Source organism: Phacochoerus africanus, chromosome 4, assembly GCF_016906955.1.
Source record: "Phacochoerus africanus isolate WHEZ1 chromosome 4, ROS_Pafr_v1, whole genome shotgun sequence".
In the NCBI taxonomy this organism is placed as follows: domain Eukaryota; kingdom Metazoa; phylum Chordata; class Mammalia; order Artiodactyla; family Suidae; genus Phacochoerus; species Phacochoerus africanus.
This window is the reverse complement of record NC_062547.1, coordinates 51016871-51033641: the sequence shown is the minus strand read 5'-3', so window position 1 is coordinate 51033641 and position 16771 is coordinate 51016871. Positions and strand designations below refer to the sequence as shown.

The 16771-nt window shown below is 37.1% G+C and overlaps 1 protein-coding gene across 2 annotated transcripts in view; it reads right to left on the bottom strand.

Annotated features, from left to right (window-relative positions):
* The window catches only part of SBF2 (SET binding factor 2), a 456096-nt gene that overhangs the window by 78790 nt on the left and 360535 nt on the right, over positions 1 to 16771 (bottom strand). The window lies entirely within an intron of this gene.

Below are 16771 nucleotides of genomic sequence, written 5' to 3'. Positions count from 1 at the left end.
TCTTATAAGATGCACATTATTATCACCAATTTAAAGAAAACAAAAGAGAAGTTCAAGGGGTCTTAAGTGATTCCCCAAGGCCACACAGCAATTACATAAGTGGAGGAACTGTGCTTCAAGCCTAAAATTTGTTTCCAAAGCTTCTGCTCTTTTTATGATGGCAAATCATCTTGCAAAGCAACTGAATGCAAATCATAAATATATTAAATACCATGTGGCACAAGTGTCTGGGTTTTTTTTTTTTTCCACTTTAGGATTTTGTTTCCCAAAGTAATATTCTGCCTTGAAACCGCAGATATAATTTTAATTAACATCACACCTAAAATTTTATAGATATTTTACACATTGCCAAATTTCAGTTAATGATTTGTGTCACCTTTCCACAGATGTTCCTTCCACCTCTAAAAATTAAAGATGTTTCAAAAGTTTTAAATCCATTATTTCTTAGCAAATAGCTGATAACATTCTCAATAGACAATTTTTTTTTGTCCACTGTATTCTTTAGAATTGAGTTACTTTGCTTTTCTATCAGTAAAACTAAAATTTCTGATAATGTAAGTTTTCTTTTAAAGCAATTTAATAAGTGAATTCTCTACTCCTGAAATGTTGGACACTGAAGACAACTATTAAGGTTATATACATAACGTTAATGTAGCAAAAGCTGGTTCATTTCTTAGGGATGCGTAACAAATGTATAAGATGCCTGGTAAAAATTATATGCTCAATACATGCTAATTTCCTTCTTGGGCTAGAGCAGAATAAACCCACAACTGGAAGAGGTACCATGCGTGCCATGAAATGTAGTATTTATGTCTCTGGAAGTGGGGTGACTGTGACTTTGCCTTTGAGAGTCTATGTATTTCTGCATAATCAAGTGTCCCTTTTAAGGGTGCACTGCAGCTGGGGTGATCGACTATAACTTTTCTTTTCAGGGCCGCACCTGTGGCGTATGGAGGTTCCCAGGCTAGGGGTCGAATTGGAGCTGTAACCACTGGTCTACACCATAGCCATAGCAATGCCAGATCTGAGCCACCTCTGTGACCTACACCACAGCTCATGGCAACGCCAGATCCTTAACCCACAGTCCCGTGAGGCCAGGGATGGAACCTGTGTCCTCATGGATACTGGTCAGATTCGTTTCTGCTGAGCCACCATGGGAACGCCAACTATAACTTTTTAAGTTGGCTATACGCTGGGACTGACCATAAAGTAAAAATCAGAACTCCAAGGGGAAACTGCACAAGGACTATTGCTGGTTTTCATGCCTGTCTGCTCATTTAAGACTCGGCTACTCTCTAACCATGGGAAATCAAGGGCAAAATGTGTGTGGTTCTGTGAGTATGTAAGCATAAGCTATGGACAATGTGATCACATTCTCCTTCTATACTCTGCTTGAAGATATTTGGGACATGGGTTGCACATTTTTTTTTTTTTTGCCCCTAACCACTCTAAGGAATAACAATGACCTCACTGGCAATGCACAGGCCTATTGTGAAAGAGATTTTAAAGGCATAAAGTTTAAACAAGGTAAAAGCATAATTCTCAATTGCCTTTCCCATGAGTATAGTCAGAGGTAGCACCATTTCTTAACAAATGCAATTAACAAACAATAGGTTTTAAAATTATGGAGTACTGCAATTCTATTAATATAAATGAGCATAGAAAAACTGAGCTCTTAAATCCTTACCAGCTTCTCTCATAGTCATTTTAGGATCATCAATGTAACAAAAATATTAGTTATAAATCTGTTATTGCAACTTGACAGAGCACTAGAGGAATATGAGAGTATAATGAGGCCCTGCTTTTCTCTTTCAGCATGTTTCTTACTGATGTTGCATATTCACTTTCCTTGGTACATATCAGTTATTATCTTCCTGTTTATTCACAAACTAAAAGTGATGATGTAAAAACTTGCCTAAATATTTTGAGCGAAATGGACTACACATGTTCCAAGGCAGAAAAAATGATGTAAAACAGAGTGACAGTGGCCCAAAGGGTCAGAACCCACATCTTGTGTATGATGAGAATAATAGCAAGGTGAAGGAATTATAGGATAACACTCTTGGGTGGTAAGCCAGTCGCAAATTGTGATGGCATCTGATATTTGCATAAGCAATTATTAATTCCCTAATACCTCAAACATTATTTTTCCAAACATGAAATTTGGTTCTTTTCTTTGTGTTTTCTGCTGTGAGTTTCTTGCTGTTTCCATGGGCAGGACCACTATACTGACAGGTGGGTGTGATCTGAGGACCAGCAGAGGGCAGCAGCACCTTATTCTGCGTAGATTCCATCAGGGTTTTTTTTGTTTTTGTTTTTTGTTTTTAATAGGAATTACAAAAATGGAGCTATTCAGTCTGACTGGGCTAGAAAAGTTGGGTGGAATAAGAAAACTGCATGTCCTCATTGTATATTTTGTTTTTTTCTTTTTTGGTTACACCCACAGAATATGAAAGTTCCTGGGCCAGGGACTGAATTTGAGCGGCAGCTGTGACCTACACCACAGCTGTGGCAATGCCAGATCCTTAACCCACTGCATCAGGTAGAGATCTAATCTGTACTGCCACAGAGACGATGCTGGGTACTTAAACCACTGTGCCACAGTGGGAACTCCCTCACTGTACATTTGAGAGACCCCCATAAAGAAAATGAATTTGGAGTTCTCTTGTGGTGCACAAGATTGGGGATCCAGTGTTATTACTGCTGAGGCTGGGATCACTGCTGTGGCATGGTTCGATCCCTGGTCCAGAAGCTTCTGCATGCTGCACCCTCCCTACCCCCCAAAAAAAGAAAGAAAAAAAAGAAGAAAATGAATTTCCCCAAGGTCAGACAGCAAGGTGGGTAGAAGAGAAAGGAACAGACAGAAGGTTTTCCATCATGATGTCATTTCTGTAAGATATTCCACGAAACAAAACTATAATTAGATAAAGATGCAATGAGACTGCTTAGAGTATCAGATTCATTGTGACAGTAGTAGCTGTAGTAAACAAAGAACATAATCACCTGTTGATACAACTATCTCATGACTCTAATTGCTTCCTTAGTTTGAAGAAGACTTTCCCAAGATGGTTTCTCAAAATGGCCTATACGCCAGCTTCACGACCTTTTATTCTACACACAGATGAGACTCAATCTACATGGCTGACTGAGGGTTTGAGTGTGGTGGTGGTAGGGTATGCTGTTGTCAAATGATATCTTTTTCTTCAATTCTGGCAACAACATTTACATTTTATAATAATTCTTATGATTTTATCTTAAAGAAATAGGTGATATTTTGCCATGCAGTTTTATGATATGTTTTAGAATGTGTTGATTTCCTTCCTTATCTAGAAAAAATAGCTCTGAAGGTACTAGATTAAGCGACACTATTCATTTTCCATAAAGCATTCAAAGGAAACCCAGCATTGGACAGGATATGAAGAATAAACTTCATGAGGCTCAACAACCAGCAGATTCAAATCCAAACAAATCATCTCAGAGACCAGCTGGTCAAGGGAAGGTTAAGATATCAGTATGAGGGGCTTGTCTGGCTAGACATGTTTGCTCTTCAGGCCCAAGGCTCCAATTAGGGAGGTCAGAGGAAAACCAGATTTTAGGAAAAAAAGCTCCTGGGAGGACTGCTTCCATAAACATGTAATGGTCTTAAAGAATAATTAGAATATAAGATTCACTGTTTAAATTGTGGGGTATTTCCTACCCAGCTCTGCATACTGGAATAAAAATGAGCCTCACTGCACAGTTCGGGGATGGTGCCAGCCAATCCTTTTATGATTCTACACTAGCCTGACCAAGTCCACATATTAAGTCACTTTAAGAATTAACTTCCCAGGGAGTTCCTGTCATGGTGCAGTGGAAACAAATCAGACTAGGAACCATTAGGTTGCAGGTTAGATTCCTAGCCTCACTCAATGGGTTAAGGATCTGGCGTTGCCTTGAGCTATGCTGTAGGTCGCAGAGGTGGCTCAGATCTGGTGTTGCTGTGGCACTGGCATAAGCTGGCAGCAACAGCTCTGATTAGACCCCTAGCCTGGGAACCTCCATATGAAGTGGGTGTGGCTCTAAAAGGACAAAAAAAAAAAAATTTAACTTGCCAGAGTTCCCACTGTGGCTTAGTGGTAATGAACCCAACTAGTATCCATGAGGACATGGCTTTGACCCCTGGTTGCTCAGTGGGTTGGGGATCTGGCTTGGCTGTGAGCTGTAGTGTAGGTCACAGATGTGGCTTGGATCCAGCATTGCTGTGGTTGTGGCATACGCTGGCAGCTACAGCTCCAATTGGACTCCTAGCCTGGGAACTTCCATATGCTACGGGTACGGCCCTAAAAAGACCAAAAAAAAAAAAAAAAAAAAAGAGAATAAGACAAAGGATTAACTTCTATTTTCTGATGAACTTTGGAAATGCTTAGTCTTGAGAGACAAACAAAAGGAAGACAGAATGGGAAAAATGTGTATCCCAAACCTGTATTTATCAACTCTTAACCACATCTGAAATATATTTGCTTTGTGCATTTTTTAAAACAAAGGACATACAACATTATAGATTTGGCGGAAGCCAACTGTATACCTCTCGTGATCCCATTTCTCTCCTAACCTAAAGGCAACAATGATCCTGAATTAGGTATTTTTCATTCTCATTTATGTCTTTATATCTGTATATATCCATAAAGAATATACAGGATTATAGCGCAGGTTTCATTTCATCCCTTATTAATGCTTTTCAAAGTATACAGCTTGTATTTCATTGGTTGATTTAATATTTAATTAAATTATATAGTTAATTAGGACAAAATACCTTGCTCTTTATAAACACACAACTCAGTTAAAAGGGACAGAGTTGTCTACAATGAGTATTTAGGATACTGTGTTCATTGGTCAGTATTTCATTCTGGGTTTACAGAAAGCTGAGCAATCCAATTAGGTAAAAGGAGGTAATGTGAGAATCGACTATAGCTTTTCCTGTTGTACTACCTGATACTGAACAGGGCAAGTAACCTCAAATGCATATTGGTCTAAACCTCTCCTGGGCTGCTTAGCAGATCCAGGCACACAATTTCTACACAAGAAGTATCACCAGTATTACCCAGTATTCATTTGATATGCCAATGTTAGTAGCTGGAATGACTGGGCTGAAGTTCTTAAACCACTTATCCTTCCAATGATTCTCTGTTTTAAGCTACTTAGTAGATATTGAGAGAACAGAGAATGAATCAGTTTCTTTCCTTTGAGGTCCAGAAACCAAAAGAAATCAAATACAAGTTTATTGTCAAGTCCCTTGCCTGAGTTTGGTATTCATAAAAACACAAGACAGGATCCAAAATCCCTTGCCCTTTTTGGTAGGTTTTTAAATTTTACATAAATGCTGCATACTGTTTTACTCTGCCACTTGATTTTTCACATATTATGTTGCTAGACCTATTAAGGTAATCATAAAAATAATATTATTCTAATATTATACTAACTTGTACTGATCTCTTACTATATGCATTTATCAACTTACTTAGTCCTTACATCAATCTTATGATCCTTGTTTTAAAGGGGAAGAAACTGAGGCACAGAGAAGGTAAGAATTTGTTCAAGAAAATATTGCCTGGAAATGGCAGAACCAGAGCTGGGATTCAAACCCAGCTACTTTAGCTACAGATTTCTTCCTTCCTTCCCTTCCCTTCTTTCTTTCTTCCTTTTTTTTTAAAAAAAAAACAAAAAACAAAAAAACAGCTGCACCTGTGGCATATGGCAGTTCCCAGGCTAGCTAGGGGCTGAATCGAAGCTGTAGCTGCAGGCCTACACCACAACCAGAGCAACAATGGATCTAAGCTGCATCTGCTTCCTACACTGCAACTTGAGGCAATACCAGATCCTTAACACACTAAGGCCAGGGATCAAACCTGCATCCTCATGGTCACTATGACGGGTTCTTAACCTGCTGAGCCACAACGGGAATGCCATGAATTTAATTTCTTAATTACTGTACAACTTAATTATGTATGGAATTTCATCGTATGCATATATACCATTTCTTTGTTCTTGTAAGCGGGTATATATGTTGTTTTTAACTTTTAGCTATTATAAACAATGGTTCACATCAACAGTCAACTTTGAGTATTAGTTTCAGTACTATTTAATAGTGCTGGGAAGTACTTCAGAGGGCCAAAGACATATTCCCATTGTTACCTGTACCACTAAACATTTGGGGGTTAGTGTACATTGGTCATTTTTCTAATGAGAAATTATTTCACACAGGTTTTTTACAAATATGTTTGAAAAAATTAATAATTCTTTAATGTAAATATCTAGTCATTTAAATTTTTAATTATCTTATAAATGTTTTAAAAGAGTTTTTGTTTTTTTCCTTGTTTTGTACTTTTTTAAATTTTTTTGTTTTTAAAGACTTTATTTTTTCTGTTAGTTGATTTACAATGACTGTCAATTTCTGCTGTACAGCAAAGTGATGTATTTTATTTTTTAACAGTTTATTTGATTCAGGAAGGACCTAAATAAAGCCCATATATTACATTAGATTACATACTTCTGAGGTCAATTTTAATCTATAGATTTCTCTACCATAGGTCTGTCTGAATGCCTTCCTTTTTTCCCCTCAACTTGCAATCTATTTGTTGAAGAAACCGGATCATTTGTCCAAAAGAGTTTTCATTTGTCTGATGATTGTTGACTATATCCCAATGGTCTTATGTGACATATTCTTTTATCCTCTGTATCGCCTGCAAATTGGAGTTGGATCTAGAAGTTTGATTATATTCAGGCTTGATTGTCTGGCAAGAATTCACAGAGGCACTATCATAAGAGGCACATCTGGGTGTCTCTCTTTTTGTGATTAAAGACCACTGATGGTTAATACCCAGATTCATTAATCATTAGGAGCAATAAAATACTGATATTCTCATTCTAGCATTAATTCCTCACTTATTAGCTAGAATATTTCTGTGAAGAGAAACTGATATAAACAGGAGTTCCCATCGTGGTGCAGTGGTTAATGAATCCGACTAGGAACTATGAGGTTGCGGGTTCAATCCCTGGCCTTGCTCAGTGGGTTAAGGTGTTGCTGTGAGCAGCAGACGCAGCTCAGATCCCGAGTTGCTGTGGCTCTGGTGTAGGCCGGTGGCTACAGCTCTGATTCGACCCCTAGCCTGGGAACTTCCATATGCCGCGGGAAGCGGTCCTAGAAAAGACAAAAAAAAAAAAAGAAAAAGAAACTCATAAACAGTTTGCAGACCAAAACACAGTCTATATTAGAAACCAGGATAAAAACACAATTTTATCCCTTCATTTATCAGTTTTAAATACATTGAATTGTTTTTCTAGCATCCCCCTACAGATGATCAGTTAGTTTTTTAATCCGTATATTTATGAACTTGTGGATTTTAAAACATATCTAACTATTTTTAAACCTGTTTGGAAATGAGCCCAAAAAAATCTATTCATAAGGGTTTACCGGAAACTTGCGTACCAAGCACTATGGGATCCCTGTCTACATAGTGCCTTAATCTAGATGAAAAGACAAGAACTCCACATGTGATGACTTAGGAACCTAATAGTGTTTTCTATAACAGCACTGTAACTGGGAGGATAAAGAGTCTGATTGGGGAGTTCCCCTCGTGGCGCAGTGGTTAACGAATCTGACTAGGAACCATGAGGTTGCGGGTTCGGTCTCCACCCTTGCTCAGTGGGTTAACGATCCGGTGTTGCATGAGCTGTGGTGTAGGTTGCAGACGTGGCTTGGATCCCACGTTGCTGTGGCTCTGGCATAGGCTGGTGGCTACAGTTCCTATTGGACCCCTAGCCTGGGAACCTCCATATGCCTCGGGAGCGGCCCAAGAAATAGCTAAAAAGACAAAAAAAAAAAAAAGAGTCTGATTGGAAGAACATAATCAGCAAAAAGACAAGTAGATACATAACAAGGTATTTTCTCTGAGGTGTGAGTGCAAAAGGAGCAATAGAAGAAAGGCATCAGTGAGTTCTGGTACAGGAAATGAAGGAATTTGGTGAGTCACTAGGTATACTTGCAAATGGCCCAAAAGCTCAACAAAAATGTTTATTATAGCATTATCTTTACTAGGTATACCCCCCTCCAAAAGTAGCAATTTTAATATCTAACTATAGAGAAGAAACATGAGGCAAATGATGGTACATTATTAACACGAAAGAATATTATGCTACCATTAAAGTGGTTAACATGATAATGTGCTTATGAATGTAGTGGTTATCTATAGTTCAGAAAAACAAGTCAATTATGCTATGATTTATGTCTACAAGTACATAAAGACTGTGAAAACAAAGGCAAAATAAAAATGAAGTAAAGATAATGTAATTTTGAACAATTTATTACCCTTCTTCAAATATAATTTTAAGAGATTTTTAAAATTCAGCGTGGCAGACTGAATATTCTTTTGCTCCTTGAGCCCCAATGAAATGACAGCAAAACAAAGAAAAGTTAAAAACATATAAGAACAAAAGAATGAGGAATTCCCAACGTAGTGCAGCAGAAATGAATCCGACTAGGAACCATGAGGTTGTAGGTTCGATCCCTGGCCTCGCTCAGTGGGTTAAGGATCTTGCGTTGCCATGAGCTGTGGTGTAGGTCGCAGATGTGGCTCGGATCTGGCGTTGCTGTGGCTGTGGCATAGGCTGGCAGCTACTGCTCCGATTGGACCCCTAGCCTGGGCACCTCCATGTGCCATGGGTGCAGCCCTAATAAGACAAAAAGACCAAAAAAAAAAAAAAAAAAAGAACGAGGTGACAACACAAAATCAACAATGTAAAAATAAAATTTTAGAAGTCATAAAATGGATTTTTTTTTTTTGTGGCTATACCTGCGGCATATGGAAGTTCCTGTGCTAGGGGCTGAACCACAGCCACAGCAACACGAGATCCAAGCCACATCTTTGACCTATGTAGCAGCCTGTGACAATGCCTAACATAACCACTGAGTGAGGCCAGGGATCGAACCTGCATCCTATTCTGATGTACCCTATGTAGGTTCTTAACCTACTGAGTCACAACAGGAACACAACAGGATTTATAAGCAGTAACAAATTCTGAGGATCAGGTAAAGCTGAAACCTCCTACTACTTGGAGAGGGAAAGGCCCTTTCACACTTTAAAAGAGTAAATTTTATGGTATATGAGTTATATCTCAAGTAAAAAATGGAAACAACCCAAATATATATCAACTGATGAATAAAATGTGCTGTATATGGAGTTCCTGCTGTGGTGCAGTGGGTTAAGACTCTGACTGCCGTGGCCTGGGTTGCTGCAGAGGTGCAGGGTCGATCCCTGGCTCAGAGGAGTGGGTTAAAGGATCTGGCATTGCTACAACTGTGGCATGGGTCACAATTGCAGCTCAGATTCAATCACAGGCCTGGGAATTTCCATATGTCCCTGGTGAGGCCATTAAAAAAAAAGTATATATGTACAATGTAATACGTGGCAATAAAAAGACATGAGATACTGGTACATGCTATACCACGGATTCTATCTCTAACCAGGGAAACTCCATATGCTTCAGGTGTGGCTGTAAAAAGAAAAAGGAAAAAAAAATAAAAGAGGAAATAATAATCTAAATAGGCCCATATCTAATAGATACAGAAACTGGAATTGTAGTAAAAAAATCTTCCTACCAAGAAAACTGCCAGTGTTACACTGATAACAAAACTAGAAGATAGTATAGAAATAAACCAATATGCTTCATGAATATAGGTGCAAAAACTCTAAGCAAAATTTTAACAAATCAAATTTAGCATATGTTAAAAGACTAATACATAACTCTTGAACAACACAAGTTTGAGCTGCACTTAGATGTGGATTTTTTTTCACCTAAATACTAAAGTACTACATGATCTGTGGTTAATTGTTAATTGAGTCCAAGGATGTGGAACTTCGAATTTAGAGAGCCAACTGTAAGATTATATGGAGATTTTCAACTGTGAGGAGGGTCAGCGGTCCTCAGCCCCACATTGTTCAAGGATCAACTATATATTATGACCAAGCAAGGTTTAGCCTAGGAATGCAGGATAGGTTTAATATTTGAAATCAATCAGTGCAATTCACCTTAACAAACTGAGAATGAAAACCATATGACTATCTCATTAAATGTAGAAAAAGCATTTGATAAAATGGGCCTTATAAAAATTCTCGGCATCTAAAAATAGAAGAGAATTTCCTTAACCTGATAAAGGCATCTATGAAAAACCTATAGCTATACATTATACTTAATGGTGAAAGACTGAATGCCTTCCCCTTAAGATCAGGAAAAACAGGAGTTCCCATCCTGGCCTACCATTTAATGAATCTGACTAGCATCCATGAGGACAGAGGTTCGGTTCCTGGCTTGCTCAGTGGGTTAAGGATCCGGCATTGCTGTGGCTATGGTGTAGGCCAGCAGCTACAGCTCCAACTTGATCCCTAGCCTGGGAACCTCTATATGCCGTGAGTGCGGCCCTAAAAACAAAAAACAAACAAACAAAAAAGATCAGGAAAAACACAGGGATGTGTGCTCAACATTGTACTGAATGCTATAGCTAGTGAAACGAGGCAAGAAAAAGAAATAAAAGGCATCCAGATTGGAAAGGAAATAAAACTGTCTTTATTTGCAGATAACATCCCTGTCTATATAGACAATCTGCCAGAATCTACAAAAAACTTACCTGTTAAATAAGTGAGTGAAACAAGCTGCAGGATCAGTTACTTGATCAACATAAAAATATAGCTGACCCCTGAACATGGGTTTGAATCGTGTGGGTCTACTCATACATGGATTTGAAATTTTCACTAAACATGTACTAAAGTACTACATGATCTGTAGTTGGTTGAATCTGTGAATGCAGAACCTCAGATACACAAGGTTGACCTATAAAGTTATATGTAAATTTCTGATTGTGTGAAGGACTGGCGCCCCTAACTGCCCATGTTCAAGGATCAATTGCATTTCTATACGCAGCAATGAAAATTGAAACAACAAAGCCAAAACCATTTATAATAGCATACAAAATGAAATATTTTAAGTGTAAATCTGACAAAATATGTTAAAATCTGGTCATCAAAAATTACAAAAGCTGGGAATTCCCATTGTGGTGCAGCAGAAACAAATCCAACTAGTATCCATGAGGACGTGGGTTTGATCCCTGGCATCACTCAATGAGTCAGGGATCTGGCACTGTGATGACCTGTGATGTAGGTCAGACACAGCTCAGATCCTGCATTGCTGTGGCTGTGGTGTGGGACAGCAGCTGTAGTTCTAATTCGACCCCTAGCCTGGGAACCTCCATATGTCGTGGGTGCAGCTCTAAAACAAACAAACAAACAAACAAATAAACAAACAAAAAATTACAAAAGCTGAGAGAAGTTATAGAAGACCTAAATAAATGGAGATAATCATTCATGGATTGGAAGATTCAGTATCATTGAAATGTTAGTTTCTCCACCTTTATCTAAAGATTCAATGTAATCCCCATCCAAATCCCTCTGGCTTTTTTCTTTATAGAAATGAATAAAATAATTCTAAAATTCACATGGAAACCCAAAGGTCCTAGAATAGCCAAAACAACTCTGAAAAAGAAGAACAAAATTGGAGGACTAACACTATTTGATTTCTAAACTTTTATTATAGATCTGTGATACTCAAGACAGATATTAAGATAAACAGATCAATGGAACAAAATAGAGTACAGAAAGAGCCCCCCACCCCCACATATATGGACAACTGATTGCTGATAAAAGTATAAGGTAATTAAGTAAAGAAAGGACAATCTTTGCAACAAATGGTGTTAGAATAATTGGATCCATGACCATATCCAACACATATTAAATACTAACTCAAAAGGAATCACAGACTTAAATGTAAAACTAATACTATAAGACTTTTGGGGATATTTGCAAATCATATATCTGCTAAAGATTTATATCTAGAATATGTAAAGAACTCTCAAAATGCAACAATAAGGAAACAAATAATCCAGGTTTAAAATAAGGGCAAAATACCCTTATGCTTTATACTTTTCTAAAGGCAAATAAGCACACGAAAAGACTCAACATTATTAGTCATTAGTGAATGCAAATAAGTCACAACAAGGTATCACTACATATCTATTAGAATGACTACAATTAAAAGATTTGACATTAGTATGAGGAGGAACTATAATTCTCATTCACTACTGAACAGAATATAAAACGCTAGCACTTTGGAAAAAAGTTTGGTCATTTCTCAAAAAGTTAAACATATACCTATCATATGATCCAGCCACTCTATTCTTAGGTATTTATTCAAGAAAAAATAAGGAGTTCCCGTCGTGGCTCAGTGGTTAACGAATCTTTAACTTCAACACTGCTAAAGTGTTGAAATTATAAGTTAGCTGTAATTTGTTTTAAATTACATCAAAATAAGATAAATTGATGGATAGGAAAGTATGTATAAAAAAGGATAGAAAAAAATGTTAATACTAGACTGTAGATAGTAGCCTTATGGATGTCTACTGCAGATTTAAAAAATTTTTTTCTCTCTTTGAAATCTGTCATAATAGGATATTGGGGAAAAATAGAGTATTAGTCTAGGACTTAGTATCCAATCAGTAGGAGTTCTAGAAAGAGAAGCAAAAAATTGAGATGATAAAATTTTTAAAAAGCAAATAAATAAACTGAAAGGCATAGATTTTCAAAATGAAAGCCATTTCAAGCCTAGCACACTGAATGTAAATAGAACAACATTAAGTTATATCATTATGAACACGTAACCCTTAAAGAAGAATCCTATAAAGGAGCATAAGGAAAAAATGGGCCATACACAAAGGATTAAAAATCACAATGGCATCAAACTTCTTAACAGGTAGGGTGTAAGAGAAGGGAGGGGATTTACAAGTGAAAATATGTAGTGCTGGTATGGTGGTGAAATTATGACATCTAAATTTTCATATTCTAAGTCAATTGATAATGTCCAACACTGTAAAGTAAAGAAACATCAGTAAAGGCATTTTAGTCATAAACACTAAGCCAAATGCCAAAAGAAACATCTGAACAACTGAACATGACTGTCTCTGGAAAACAGATCTTGGAAGTAAGGCAGGGACTTTTGTTTTTTGTTATAAACCATGTAATCTCTGTATTTCTGACATATACATATATTGCTTTGAAAAGTCTTAAATTAGAAAACACTTTAAAACACAGTTATTGAAGTTCCCATCATGGCTCAGTGGTTAACAAATCCGACTAGGAACTATGAGGTTGTGGGTTCGATCCCTGGTCTCGCTCAGTGGGTTGAGGATCTGGCATTGCTGTGAGCTGTGGTGTAGGTTGCAAACGTGGCTCGGATCCTGTGTTACTGTGGCTCTGGGAACCTCCATATGCCATAAATAGAAAATAATCTTCATTAGCTACCTCTCAGAATGTTCTTTTGAAATGTCTTACAAATATGTAAATTGAGACAAAGAAAAGAAAAATAATTAGACTAAGTTAGTAGATGGGTCAACATCTATTATAATGACCTTGAAGCAGGTATTAAAGTTCTTACATTACCTTAGAATTTTGTTCTTACAAAATATGTGTGCCCCTGACTGGCCTGGAGATAAATCTCTATTATGCCACAATGAGTTTTTACTTTTTAGCAACCACTGGTATACTGCTTACCTCTAGTACTTGACAGATTTCAGAAAAATGACAAATTCAAGCTCCAAACCTCCCAGGGTATGCTTTAGGCTCAGCTAAGATTCAGCAGTTTACTGAAACTTTACTTCCAGAATCTCTGTTTCTAGATAATAATTATATTTTAAATAACAAACCCAAAGTCCTAAAAAAGTCCTGAAACAAAAAGTGTGGCCAATTGTGCTTATTTTTAACTATACTTATCAAGGCAGGAAAATGGTCCAAAATAAGATTTTCAACTACATGGTCTGAAATGAAATGTTTAGGATTTTAATCCTAGGTTAATGAGAAAAAAAAATTAACCAGGATATTGTAAAGTTTTGCTAGATATCAAAATTCTTTGATTTGGCCTCAAATCTATCATGTAATCTCTGAAGCAATTATATCATTCGGATATATTTCTATAAAGATACCCATTAACTGAAATCTGATTCACAAGTGGGCATTCCCTCGGCTTTTACTGCTCCAAGCAGATGATCTATACTATTACCTTCTCTTTGTTCATTAGTATGTACAAAATTCCTCTGGAGCACAGGCTATCTTCTAAGCAAATTTGTTTAGAGTGAGAGAGTTGCACATTCTTAACAAGGCAATGATGTAACAAGTGATGGTGGAACAGGCACTGACAACTACTTGTTCCAATGCCAAGCCCTATTGGCTTGGCAGATTCCAGAGATGGAGCGACAAAGACAGAGATGATAAATATTTATCCCAAACAGCACATGTTCTAAGGTAACTCATTCCTCTGCTGATAGAATTGAATATCTGAATATTATTTCTAGATAAAAATAATAGACTGGCTACTCTAAAAAATGGCTTTGGTGATGCTAATGGTTGTTGGATTCCATTTTATGAGAGTTGAAAGGAAAATTGCCTTTCTGGGACTTGGGGAGTCTTTTTAGTGATCTGAAATAATCACTAAAAAACAAATGGTGTGTCACAAAGGTCAAAAGAGACTTGGATTAGTGTAGTATAAAAATATTATAACACTGGGTTTGGCAATGATTTCTTAGCTATGACATTAAAGGCACACATAACAAAAGAAAAAAGACAAATTGGACTTCATTAAATTAAAAATATTGTGCATCAAGACTGTATCCAGAGTAAAAAGGCAACCCACATGATCAAAGAAATATTTACATTTGACATATGTGATAAGGGATTAATATCCAGAATATATACAGAACTTCTAAAACTCAACAACAGAACAACTTGATTAAAAATGGGTAAAAGACTGGAATAGACATTTCTCCAAAGAATACACACAAAAGGCCAATGACCACATGAAAAGATGCTTAACATCCCTAATTATTACAGAAACACAAATCAAAACTACAATGAGATACCACCTTACACCCACTAGGCTGCAAGATGAGTATTCTCACACACACAAAAAAAAAATCAGAAAATGATACATGTTGGTATGGATGTGGAGAAAGAGGAACCCTTGTACACTGCTGGTTAGAATGTAAAATGGTATTACTGTTGTGGAACACAATTCCTTTAAAAATTAAAAAAAAATGGAATTACCACATGATCTAGTAATTCTACTTCAAAAGAACTGAAAGCAGAGTCTTAAAAAATTATCTGTGAGTTCCTGCTGTGGCATAATGGGTCCAGCATTGTCTCTGTGGTGGCAGGGGTTCGATCCCTGGCCCATGGCAGTGGGTTAAGGATCCAGTAGTGCTGCAGATGTGGTATAGGATTTGATCCCTGGCCCAGGAACATCCATATGCCAGGGGTGTGGCCAAAAAAAAGAAAAAAAAAGATATCTATACAGGTGTATTCACAGCAACATTATTCATAACAGTGAAGATACCAAAGACACCCAAGAATCCTTTGACTGATGAATAGAGAATCAAAACATGGTATATACCTACAGTGGAATATTACTCAGCCTTAAAAAGGAAATACTGCAATATGCTATAGCATGGATAAATCTTGAGGACATCATGCTAAGTGAAATAAGCCAGTCACAGAAAGACAAATACTATGTGATTAGTCTTACAGGAGGTACTTAGAGTAGTCAAAATCACAGACAGAAAATGTAATGGTAGTTACCAGAGGCTAGGGGGAAGGAGAATGGGGAATTATGGTTTAATAGGTATAGAGTTCCAATTTTATAAAATGAAAAGAGTTATGGGGATGGGTGGTGGTGACAACTGCACAACAATGTGAATGGATTTTATACCACTGAACCGTACACATAAAAAAAGAAAAAAATTAGGTCACAATCATGAAAGCCATCACCACAGCCTGATAATTCAGAAAGTATATTATGAAAGCAAAACCAAGAAAGATTATGGTGTACCATCTAATTTCATCTAAGGTTAGCTCTGCCCCATGGAGGTGGGAAGATTTATTACAAAAAAGCAGGAGGGAGAGGGGACGGAGTCGGGTGGATGAGGAGTTTGGGGTTGGTGGACGCAGACTATTACATTTTGAATGGATGGGCCATGGAGTCCTACTGTATAGCACAGGGAACTGTGTGTGTCACTTTGCTGTACAACAGAAATAGAAGAAATGTTATAAATCAACTATAATAAAAAATATTTTAAAAAAATTAGCCTAGTACTTGGCACTTAATATGTATTTAGTAAACAGTAGCAACAGCCAGGGACTCAAGGATTTAGAGTGGCAGTAATACAAAGTTACAGTGCAATAGCCAAAAACCCATATGGGAAATCAGATATCTCTGGAAAATATAAGCACCTGCCTGAGTGGAGGAATAGTAAGCAGTTTTGGAGACCTACAGAGTTAGTGAGATAGGCCAGGCACCTAGAAAACTGGCAATAGCCATCCAGTTCCAGATGTCCTACATGTAATTATTAGCATATAAAAGACAAAGGTATATCTTCTGGAAAAGCATATTTCTTTCCTCATGGGATTAAACTTTAGAGTTTAAATCCTCTAAATTTCAATAACATTATCACCATCTTAAGACTCTATTCTGATGACAAAGAATCTAGAGGGGAAAACAAAATTAGCAAGCTTGGATTTCAAGTGATTTTAACTTGAATTTTATTACCAAGTAAATAATCTAAGAAAAACGAACTTCTTCCTTATACTATTTTCTACTTCTTACTAGACAAAAGAAGGTATCACAGTACTGCTGGATTACAACT